The sequence below is a fragment of the Lampetra planeri genome, chromosome 12 (genome assembly GCF_965212315.1).
Source record: "Lampetra planeri chromosome 12, kcLamPlan1.2.h2, whole genome shotgun sequence".
Taxonomy (NCBI): Eukaryota; Metazoa; Chordata; class Hyperoartia; order Petromyzontiformes; family Petromyzontidae; genus Lampetra; species Lampetra planeri.
This window is the reverse complement of record NC_136118.1, coordinates 10,215,606-10,226,156: the sequence shown is the minus strand read 5'-3', so window position 1 is coordinate 10,226,156 and position 10,551 is coordinate 10,215,606.

Here is a 10,551-nt window from a genome sequence, read left to right as displayed (position 1 = left end):
GGGGGGTGGGGGGGAGGGGGTGGGAGGATGGAGAGAAGTTTTTTCGTAAAGTATCAAGAAAGTTGCTGAGGTTAGCAAGGTGTAGTTATTGGTTTGACGAGTTCTGTCAGCTTTTGTTGTGGGGCATTAGCTCGGTAATGCAATGCAGAATAGTTGAATGGTAGATTTGAAATTAAAATTACTCAGTCGGCCTTTCTGCAGCTGAGCTACTGCTGAGACCAGAAGCATTCCTATTTGTGCGCACATCCCAATAAGTTAATGATCAGAATTCCCTGCAGCTTTTTGTTAACGCCTACACTGTATCATTAAGATCTGCACTATGTGTAGGGTTGCAGAAAACTATTAAAGAGAAACCACTTCAATTAGGGCTTAGGATTCTGGCTCATCTCTCTTACTGTTGTTTTGTTCGAGTGCACATTATGTATGTGCACTCTACAACATTCGAAACACATCCAGTTTGTCCTCGAAATAATGTGGGTGGATAATGCCGTGTCCCACGTATACTGATTTTTTTGGGGAACCCCTACAAAATTCAAATTTTTGGAAGAAAAACATTTAAATCGAACTCCCGAAGCTCAAAAACTGAACCTCGTGCACAACAATGCTGCCTTGTCATAAGCGGAGTCTCCACGCCTCGCAACAACAAAGTCACGTGCCAGGCAGTCCCAGTTGAGTACTCTGCAGTAACTATTGTACACTGCTCTACAGTGCCCTATTGCTCCACCCCACACCTGTAAACCAAGAGTTACGTACTTATAATTTTAGATTTTAATTCACTTGATACCTTAATATTGAATATTACAGTATTTTTTAAATATTCAATATGATTTGTTGAGCACTCAAAATTCTTATTACAAACCATACATGGGCTAAATTTTGTTTGTGTAAAAAACAAGATATACCAGGGTACCCACCCCTGAATTACCCCAGTATTTCGAGGACATAGTGTATTATGCTATTCACATCTATTGAAGGACCACAGTCTTTTTTATATGCAGTGCGCCATTTCTGTTGCACCTACAGCCCACACTTTTTAATTGGCTACCATCAGCAGGAGCAGCAGGCACAACGTATTCCCAGCCATAGGAAAAACAACTTCCTGGCAAGCCGCAGAAAGATCCTTTTCTGGGCTCCCAGGTTGAAGAGTTTGGCAGTAGTCTGCTGAATGGAGGTGTAGATCAATAGGTGGCTTGCGTTGGCGTCTACGAAGACAGACAGCACCTTCAAACTCCCATTGTGTCTCCACGTTGTTGTCACCAAGTGCAGTCTTTATTGCGGTCGAGATCGGCCATACATTCGAGCCCTTGCCAACCCGCAACTTTTGAACGATCCCTTTTAACACCAGCATTATATTGAACCTATTTCCTGCAAACATGACGACATTTAAAGAGCTACCACCGGAGAAATGTACGTGTGTACATATATGACGGCCAAAAAATTATAAACCATTGTTGTTTCAATGCTATTTTTGTTATTCACCTGGCAAAAAATATTGAGGTGCAGTACAATATCACATCTGACTTGCCTGGGACAGAGGTGTAAACGTCTGTAGAAAATTATACTTGCACCATGCACGAATATATTGCCTGACAAAATAAATTCCAAACTGTCCCTAAACATGAGGAAATACTTTACTGTACCTTCGAAGTGAATGTATGTAAGATTAGCCGTACATTTCTGCACGTAAAAAAGGTCAAATTTATGATCATCAATTGAAAATGACATTTACTCCACGACAAATACCGCCACTTGTTGTGAGTAAAATTGGTGAGGGCAGACATGATCGTCGAATATGCGACGTTGTACTGTACAATCCATTAATGGTAATGCTTTGTAAAATTTTTTTGTATTTCTTAGCTTGATTTAACATTTAATTATGTAGACATAAGCAAAACACCTGTTGAAAGTATTGATGAATTTGTTAAATTAATAACATTTTACAATTCATTTTAGCAAGTTAGCAAACATGACTTTGGTACTTACCATGGTCGTGACATTATTGAGGTTTTCAAATGATTATGGCCGATTATGGCCGAATGTGGTGACAAAAACCAATCTCGGTTTCGGTGCACGAAAACAGCCAATAAAGAATTCAGTTTAACATTGTTGTACAATACTGTAATACACGCTTTGTATGCGTCCAACCTAAACTATTCGTTCTTGAGTAAATGCAATTATGGTGTGCAGCATCATTTAGGCTTGAGGTACCTGAATCAATTGTCTGTAAACCTGTCATTTTAAATGTTTTCTGATAAATACCTGCATATTCTAATGCCAAATATTTTAAGCTTCTCATACATGTTCATAATTGTACTGAAACATTTACTTTTATTTCGCATTCATTTTTATAAAACTAACAACATATACCAACTTTCTAAAACGTGGCTTTAACTGTCATAAATCAACTGGATTGTCAGCAGTCGCTTAAGTTATCATTTTGATAAATATGCATAAACAATGTTTTTTTCCCCCCCATAACAGATGGCTTCTGTTAAATATAAGAAGACTCGTAAACTTGATTTTAGAAATATAATCACACAATAAGTTTGCACACGTCTACAAATTACGTATGTTGCATATCACAAATTGCCTCGCTTCTGTGGTCGGGGTATAGTGTTTTTGAATTCATTATGGTAGACTCATCAGTCATCAGTATGAAACTGTATATGGGCTTTGTTAATGCACACATCAGCAGCCACCACAATTCTCAATTGCCTCATGAGGTAAAAAAGACAGCTAATATCAATATTTTAAGCATCTATGACTACACACTTGCTGTTGTGTAGGTACATAATTCATAAGTTATTTTTTAAAATACTGGCACATTACTAGTGTCATTCACTGAATGTTTTTTTTATCAACTTAAACACCTCCAAGTTACTTACTCGTGCACATACACATGTAGAGGGCAGTGAAAACATTTGGAAATTGAATATAAATTAATTATGCACGTAAAAATTGTTACTTTAAAAGCAGTGAATGCTTAATTGGTGTTTAAAATATATATACTGGATGAATTACGATGTGCATATTTTTTTTAATTCAATGTCTCGTTCTTGAAATGTTTAACTATCCCCCAGTATATGTTGTAAGATTTCCACTTTGCTGTTTAGAAACCCCCCCTTGTTATTTCGGGGAAATGTTAATGTACTAATGGATATGTAGTTTGTTTCTAATGATTTTGCTGAAATGGTGTGTACGGATAAGACAATGCAATCATCATTAATATTTAAATTATTTTTTTATCTTGCTGTTTTAACCAAATTAATAATGGCACCTTCCAAATGAGTTGTTATCAAAACTTTACCCCTTGGGTTGAGCAATACATAGTTTAAAGTGAGGGTTGGAAAGATCTATATTATACATAGTGGAATATGCTCTAGATGTGTACACAGGGGAGTGGTGCTTGCAGTTTGGGAACTGGTTTACAGGTGTATTTGTATTTTGTACAGCAGTTGCTTTTAGTGTATGAATCATACTATACAACCATAAGTGGTTTATATAATACAAGTGCATACTCTGACTTGGCTTTCGTAACCAGTGTTCAATATGTTCAGTATCATCTAAATAGACGGCTCGTAATTGCATGACAGCACATGAGCTGTGATAATAAAGTTTCCGGGCACACACACCTATTGTTGATATCTCCCATAATCTCGCTACAAGATAGACCGTGCACATTGGTAGTGCATAAAGTGTGTGTGTGTAGAAGGGGGTGGTGGGGGGGATGGTCCCTGCTTTCCATAATGGAAAGTTGATTGAACCCGAGTAAATAAGCCGCTTTCACTGAGAAAACGAACTCAAAAAACGATTTTACCTGTCTTCAAAGACCATGTTGCGTGTGATCATTGCATATACTGTATATGGTTTTGGGTGTGTTGTAGTGCAATGTGTCAGATCTGTTGGGACACACAAACGGTTAGAACAGGAGAAACACACGCAAAAGATGTGGAAATAAATGTCAATTTAATCCCTTCCTGTAGTGGACTGGATGAAAGATGAATGTATCCAGTAAACGTAGTGACTGAGCTTAAATATCATTGGTCTTTGCCCTATTTGGACCGAGCAAATGGGAATTCACATTTAAAACGTCGTCTGCGGGCATGTTTCCACATCCTACCGCGCAATGCTACAGGGATTCCCTTGGTAGTGAAATTAAATGAAAAAAACATGAAAAAATATATTTTGGGGATTAACTACCAGAGTATGGTAATGATTTTTTTTTTAGTTTTATAACAAATAAAATAATCCCATATGAAATTCAGCGAGTTTAAAACTACCGTTCATGTATAGTTTTATTTTCATTAGCAAAAATGTTACTGGGATAAATTGTTTTAAACATAGCATACATACTACACATACTGGATGAGTGATTCATTATTGAAGATTACTTATTGGAAAACAAAAACGGAATTCCTTCAACTGGAAAATGTTTCTGTGGATTTTTTATGATTCTTGATCAAATTTAATACATATCCCAGATGCGTATCGATTACCTTGTGTTATTTTCATGTTCGCCATCATAAATCGTACATACTAAAAACTACTCCCTCAAATGTGGCGTTTCATCTCTTGATTCAAAACTGCCATAGTTATGATTTATCCCAGGTAATATTTCAGAAGACGTGGATATTGTTCCCAATGAGAATTCGGTAAGTTCCAACGGACATGTGTGTGAGCCTACACGACTGGCCGTTTCCCTCATTCAGCAGATCGTAGAGTAAAACTTTGAGATTCGACGAAAGCACTTGAAAAGTCAATGAAATCCGTTCAGAATGAAGTGTTGCTGTCCATTCATATGGGGGAAAAATTAGAGGAATGATCATGCGTAGAATGTTGGCAATAATGTATATCACATTAAAATAAATTCAAATAGTTTTTACGTTGGTTTCATATGATCTATAGGGTGTTGCGACCACTTGCCACAGCCACGTCGTCTTATGGCATTATTACACTACTTTTTGATATTCAAGTAATTTTTTTGGTTCTATATTTACAGTACAGCAGTATAATACATGCATACAGACACGTTTATGTTTTGCATGGTGTTGGGTTGACTTATGTTGTTTTGTGACGCCAAATTTATTTTAGAATGTTAGTTTGTTAGATACTTTCCAGGTCAAACTATTGCAGCAGAAAATGATTTTGTTAATTTTAGGAATTACATTTAAGTCATTCATTGGATCTTACAGGCCTGTTGCCAGTAGTAAAACAAACAAAATACTAAACCCTGAAGGCTCCTGCAGGTATTGTATCTTGGAAAGTGATTATGCCTGTAAATATATGAATAGTGAAAACTGTTGCCAAGCCCTCTGGGATGCTGTATTACTTATATAGGCATTGTGTGCGTGTTTGAATTTGTGACTTTTAAAGAAAAGAAAATACTGCTCATTAACTTCATAGGTCTTCCATTCAGTGTTTTTTTTATTTTCTGACAAAATCAGTTTCGGTGTCATGTGTGCAAGTGTACAACAATGTCCTACATTTCGTACTGTAAAAATGAAATGTTTACTATAAATAAACTTTTCGGTTGAACCATTGTTGTATTGGTACGTGTCTGCGTGTTTAATGGATATGCCTTGTAGTTTTAAAATAACCACTCATTGAAAATGGCAAACTTCAAGATCAGCAACATGGATAAATCTGGACCATAATTTCCCAAGTTTGTAAAAAAATATAAGCCGTCCGCTCTGTAAAACTGCTCAAATATGGTGTTCCTTTTCTTACTTCAATCTGGACTTGTGTGGGAAATACTCGTTAATATATGGTGGTAGTTAGCCTCCTCACATATTTGATACTGAACATTTGACTGCAGTGCTAAGCAGTGAAAAGGAGCTTTATAGCTAATGGGATTCGTCCAGTATAAATGATTCTTAAAACTACCAAAGAATTAGCCAATCTAATAAAAACTCTCATGAAAGCATGGTGATTGATAAGGCTATCCTCGGTAAAATTGTAACGTGCTTAATACTGGACCAGACATCTATATTCGAGTATATTATACAGAGCAATGTGTCAGTAAATTGGCCGATTGAATCATTTAATGTTGCAAAGAATTGTGAATCATTAGTCATGTGGAATGATTGATTTTTTAAAGAGATATTTGGCTGTTAATTGGGCACGTGGTTTTTTCCAAGGTGTTACCATCACGAAAAGCAAGTTGCGATACTTTGCCTTTTCCCATGCATAAATCGCTAGATATAAATTTTTGTTCTAATTTTACATTTTTATTATCAAATTAATAATAATTTGATTCGGTGAGAAGGGAAACATTTTTTTTATTTGATTCGGTGATTAGGGACACATTAAATCCCAACTATCTAGCAATGTATGCATGGACATAGCAAAGTATAGTAGCAAATACAATTTTATTCCAAAAGGAATGTGCCTAATTTTCTATCCTGACCGTCAGCAGTAGCTCATCACTCCAGTGTGAGGCAATGTGGAGGACACATTTTAATTGCAAGACCTCAGGATATCAGTGTTGGGTTCCTACCTGGCCTGGAAAGCTGTTACCGCACTGTGCATATCATGTCCACCTCGTGGTGAACGTGCTGAGCAAGCCACTTGCTCTCACTTTCCAGTGTTTGCCTCAATCCACCTGCAATGTCCTTTGCTGGAGGCTGGATAACTCACGGGGTGGACTCTTTCCTCTTCAATTGGAGCTATGAGCCACCACGTTTGCGACGCGTGGACCCACTGCAATCGTGTACGGATATATGCGGGGCAGTCCCCTGGAGATACGCTTCAAATTGTTTTTATGGAATAAATGTAATGTGCCCTGATGCCTACTTTATTGAGGGCGATATTGGCACATAAAATACAGATTGATTGAACAGAATGCAGCTCTTTTTTTCTCGACCAAATCTGTGCAGCAGAGCATATATATGAATCTGGATATTTACTTACGGGTTCGGAAACAATGACCAAACACATTTCAAGACGTCCAATATCAAGTCTGTTTCAACACAGTACAGCTGTTGCGGCAATAGAAACGTCAAGCCCTGTTGGTAACTCACAATCTATTTCCTGATGCCAACCAATTAAACGTGATAGAACGCTAGTGATGTTTGAAGTCATTAAAATGGTCATTGTGGAATGACGGGCTGGCTGTGTGCAAATTAAGCTTGATATTTCTCCTACTTGCTATATTACTGTCAGTTTTTTTCTTGGTCTAATATACAGGACACTGCATATTATAATCAAAGTTATTTTTTTAAGATCTTGGCAAATGAACGGTATAGATTAAAATAAAACCATCCCACCAAAGTGTTAATGATCTATTAAACACTTCGGCTTTCGCGACCAATATTCATAACGGGTTTTTTTTGGATTAGATCGCGTAAATGTCTTAAAACCACCCCTACCCGATATCGTGTCAGGTGGCTGCCGTTATGTATAATAATGACATTGCACACATGACGACATGTAGACAATACTTTTTTGTATCAATTCCCCGCTTGGAAGAGAGCCCTCAGCATTCCGCACCTCCGATGGGCACGGTTGGGCTACGTACGGCGCGAAAGAAGTTCAACACAGCGTGCTGTTTGGGTCATTTAGGGGCTTATACTGGTAGGAACCTCCTGGTTACACCAGCCCACAGGGGACTATTGTGTCCATCGTGCAGGGAGGGGCTGGGTGGGGAGTGGAGGGCCTGGGTGGTGAGGGGAGGGTGGGGAGTGGAGGGGCTGGGTGGTGAGGGGAGGGTGGGGAGGGGCTGGGTGGGGAGGGTGGGGAGGGGCTGGGTGGGAAGGGTGGGGCTGGGTGGGGGGTGGGAGGGGTGGGGCTGGGTGGGGAGAGGCTGGTCACCCCGTGGTGCCCTTATAAAACGCAACATTTAACCTACTCACGCCGGCTCTCACAGTCGGGCATATTTGCGGAATACACCACGCCGCCGTTGACCCTGGCCATTGACCGAGCAACCCAACGTTACTGCCAGCTCCCTCCGCAGGAATGTGTTTTGACCGTACTTCGAACCATGCTGGTCAATGTGGGGTTGACAAATGGGGAGAACAGAACGTGAGAATCACGGTCCAAAAACAACAGCGTCACACAGCGCCTGCGAGAACATGGCCTACATTGGTGATCACCCATCCACGCACAATCCCGGCTAAGCTATTGTTTATCTTCGGAGATCGGGCACATTCCATGGTGAATTAGTCATAGGGCTTGTTTTGATACAAAGTACTGTATATATTCTTCGCAGTTGCCAGCCTTTTTATATAAAGTGTGTTCGTTTGCGAGATCCGGATTGATTACATGGGTCCAGACCAAGCGAAAATGTCACAGCTATCGCCGCCTGCAACTTGCAAGGTTATTTACTTCAACCCGTTTCCTCGGATACAACAGCCGTGCGACGTCAACATACACAGCTGGTCTGGTCACTCAGGCCATTTCCTTTGATCCCATGATGCTATTTAGGTGACTTAGCATGGTGCACGAAGAAGCACGCATTGTTAGAGTATTGATGTTGATCAGGTAAGGGGGGAGATGTAGGCTCTTGAGTCAATAATACATGTTTAAAATGAACACGAAAACAAATGTTGCTTTACAAAATGAATATCAGAGTTATGTTTTTGTTTGCATTATGACTGCAGGTATTGTGGTCTATGCAAACATGACTCTTGGTAAAAAAAAGGTGTCAGTTTTGTTGCCAGATAAAAGGGTAAAAAAAAACAATTATCTTACAAAATGAAGTTGGGAAAAACAGCTTGGGTAATAAACTACTTGCCAAACGAGTGTCTCCACCTGTTAGTGGGGGAAAAAAATCAGACGTGAACAAAATGGTTCCTAACTTCATCATGAAAAACATCACAGTATTTATGTCACGACTCTCGATTCCTACCATTAGATATGAATCAGTTCACTAATAATTGGGGGGGATGACGAAAACAACAGATTTTCGACCTGTTCAAACATTTTATACCCTGTATGAAGATTGTGTGGTAATATACGAACATGCCGATATTGCAAAAAACACACCTAACATGGGAGCCTTGGCCTCTGTCCAATTTTTGTATATAACATCAATGCCAGTCAAGGGTGTGGGATGAATCCACACCCACGCGCAGTTGGTTTAAGACCCCATCATAAATAACCCACTCACCTCATTGCAAGAGGGCAATAACCTCCACAATAAAACGAATATTTAGTTTTCACGTATCACGGTAAGCTCGGAGGTTTTAGTCGATATGGGGAGGTACCACAATAGAGGTCTGCTTATATACGGTATATATATGGACTGTATATGCGTGGGATAATTTAGCACAGCCCACTTCTCGGGAGTTAAACATGTGCTTATTCAGCAAATAATCCTATATTAAATATTTTTTTAAGAAAACTCCAGTTTTCTGTAAAGATGTGAAAGTTCCATTTAAACGTCAGAACATCTATACATTTGCCTTCGGACATGACAATTATTTTGAAATGGTCAATAAAGGGGGGTGTTTTTATCTTCCTTAAAAACATTAATATAAACTAGCCAATGTTCTTATTTAATAACAAAGTGCTGAGGACTTGGGAGACCCAAGGCATTTCCCCAATTGTTCCGACTGCACTGCAAGTGGCGATAGCACCACCGTGTGGAGGCTGCTAGCAGCTGGGTGTGAAATGTCAAACGTGGCGCTGTAACCAAAGCTGCTCCTACGTTGACGGACGATCATGCATTGTGGATTGTTGCGCTAGCGGGGGCTTGGTGCACTGAATGCGATTTAGGCACAACACAATATACACTCGTGACCCTTTAAGCCTTAAGTAATGTCACATGGACTTTGAAGATCGGCCGGTGCACACAGCATGGACGCACACACACACAGGTTCTCCATCAGCTTGGTGTCATTAACACCACCACGCTAAGACAGTCTGCAAATAACACTGTTCAAATTTACTGTATCGGAATAAGGGTGTGCGATTCTATTTTAACACTGGATTTGTGTAGAATGTGTGCAGTTAAAAAGGTGTTTCAAGCACAGAACTGTATCGATTCCAAGAGGTCGTACGCTGCTCTCAGCAACCACTCCCAACATTTAGTGGGTCCAGATTTGCACACACCCTTTTCAACTTCACCCTGCATGACACGTTTATATATATAAACAAATCAAGTGCCAACTGTTATTTCGTAAGGCAATCAATACCAAATCATAACATTCATTTGCCCTCAAGTTTTATGAATGGATTTTGATCACTGCCATAATGCGATTGGTTTTACGGTTGTTTTTTCTCAAAGGGTTCACGGAAAAGTGCTCGTTTGAAAATGTGACCTTGTCAGCAAAACATTAAAAGCTATGGGGATACAAATGTAAAACGTCACAGTTGCCTACGTATGGTGCGAAGGAAGTTCAAACATCCATACAGGACACACTCAATGACAGTACTCAGTGCAGAAAAAGCACCCTTTACTCACCTGCTTCAAACAGCTCAGTATTCACCACTCACCAGGGCTGCCCAGCATACAGTGCCCATACATGAAACGCAACCAAACAAGTCTCATTTTACTGTTTCACCTCATAGTAACGTACTGTTTAGGCCCTTATATCTTCAGTGATCAGTAAA